This window comes from Loa loa, assembly GCF_000183805.2.
Source record: "Loa loa unplaced genomic scaffold supercont3.525, whole genome shotgun sequence".
In the NCBI taxonomy this organism is placed as follows: domain Eukaryota; kingdom Metazoa; phylum Nematoda; class Chromadorea; order Rhabditida; family Onchocercidae; genus Loa; species Loa loa.
Window position 1 is genome coordinate 1 of NW_018108705.1, and position 2542 is coordinate 2542.

The following is a 2542-nucleotide window of genomic DNA, read 5'->3' on the forward strand; positions in this document are numbered from 1 at the left end:
TTTCAAGGTAACAATTTTAAAAGATAACGACATCAAATTGATTACATTAGGGGGTCATTAATTATAGTTGACAAAGCGATGATATTTTGTTTTACTTTCAGTACTCTAAAAGTGATTAGTCACAATGGTTTGATCACAATTAGATAAAAATCAACTGACTAGATAAAATCGTTCTCTTTATCTTATTTATTTGCAAAACACGGATTGCTTAACATAAATATCGGATTTATAAAGGATTTGAAGATGCAAAAATCCAATCACTCAATTTTGAGTCTTTCAGAGCTGTGTAATTTGGTTACAAATCATATGTAATATAAGGTAGCAGTAATTTTTACAAAATTAGATAATTTCAATTGTCTTACAAGGAAATTTTATTTCTAATTTTTATCAAAGATATCGATTTCACAATTCAGAAACAATTCGGTAAAACAATAGATTCAAGAATTTCATTTTCCAGTACTGGATTATTGAAAAATGAAAACAGTTCAATTTAATACAGTAATTTTGTGAATGAAGCACGAATTTTTTTTTCCACTCCAATTCCAAAAAGACATCTTTGCCAACAACGTGATAGTAACTTTCAAGTACGTGTAAATTTTTCAGAATAGCTGTAAATACAGTTACATCTTTTCCGATCTTTCCGTACTACTGTTTGAATAGTTTGGTCATCTGACAGATATGAAAACTTTGGGAAAAACTTTTTGTGGTTCCCGTCGCCGAATTTCTCAATCTTAAACTTGGGTAGTTAAACCTTTATTCCTCAAAACTCGGTAATATAGAAACGAATTCAACAATCACAATCAAAAAATTCAACAATCACAATCGACAATTTCAACGACAATATAAATAGGAACAAAAGAGGAAACCATAGACCAAATGCCGCCCGATATCCTCCAACCCACCGACTAGTTAAAACGCATCTTTTTAAAATGATTTGGCGCTCAAGACCTCCTTCTTTTTATTGCTGCAATTTCTCGTTATGACTTTCGAAGTTTTTCCGACATTCCCGACTGAAGAAGAATATTGCTCTTAGGAGTTATAATACTGATGCATATATTTTTTTGATTTTCGATTTGAATTCAAAATTTCGGTGTTTGAATTTCGCTGAGTAGCATTCCTACCATTGGTTTTTTTAAAAGCTGTCGGTTGAATTCTCGAACTTTCTTCAACAATTATTTTCAAGGGATACAGTACATTTACTGGTCTACTGAGAAGTTTCCCGTTCGGGATTTCTACCAATGCGCTTCTTGTCACTCCGTCTCTACCTTTTCTGAGTTCTTTTATCCTTGCCAACTTTCACAAGCTTCGAGACGTTTCTGGTTCATCAACTAATACAATTTTGTCTTCTCTTGGCTTACGATCCCCTGTGACCTTAGGATTTACGTGTTCCTTTTGAGTTCTTACCCTGAGGTTCGTTCAGTATTCCCTTTTTCATGTTTCCCAAAATATATCGAGTACTTTAAGCGTCTCCAACTAGTATTTAATTATTCGTTTCCTTGCATCAAAGTTTCCTGGTTTGAATTCGTCCAGTTCGTCATCAATTATTGGGATAATTAAAGAGGCACTAAGATGTATAAAATCGATTGAATGTATTGTCTTACAGTCATTGAAGTTAGCATAAGTCAACGGCCAGGTATTCAGTACACCATCGATCTCCACGATCAACGTCATAAGTTCTCTTCCCCATAACAGTTTTCTTCCAATAGCTCTTCTCATAGCCTTCTTGGTCAGCCCTATCAGCCTCGTAGAGTCCGCTACTCCAAGGAGCTCTCGGTGTTATATTTTCCCAAACCATTCCCTTTTCTGCCAGGAATTCACCTATCCTGGTGTGTCCTTGCTCCTTCATGGCTTTGAAAACTACTTGGAATTGGCTTGCATTGTCGCTCAAAACTCGTTCTGGATAGCTACGTCGAGAGATAAATCTCCTTAGCACGTGTAGAAAACTTTCAGCCGACAAATTTTCTACAACCTCAAGATGAACTGCTCTTGTTGTGAAACATGTGAATAGGTAACCCATCTTTTGGTTACTCCAACTTCGGTTTTGATGGAGATCGGGCCAAAATAATCCAATCCGATTTTTGCAAAAGTCCTTGAACGTAAAATTCGTGATTAAGAAAGATTCGGCATAGCTGGTAATTTAAATGGCTTAGTTGTCCAACGTTTGCAGCCCGCACGTCTCACCTCCATTCGTCCTTTCGGTATCCAAATTTTGCGCCACATTTCTGAAAGAACATGCGCTGTTCCAACCTGATATAGCTTTTCATGTTGCTGTCGTATCAAAAGTTCGGTAACCACATTATACCTCGGTAAGTAGATTGGATGTTTGCTTTCCTCGTCTGGTTCCGAATTTTTCAATCGACTCTGTGATCTCCATAGCTTTCTGTCATCGCAGTACAAATTCCACTTTTCCTTTTCTTCTTCAATTGAGTCCTTCTGTCTGCGCTTGTCTAATTGGCACCCATTTGGCTAATTTAAAGTCCTCCGAGTTAGTCGTTTCACTCCTACCGACATCGGTGTAGGAAAAACCGAAAGAATTTATCAT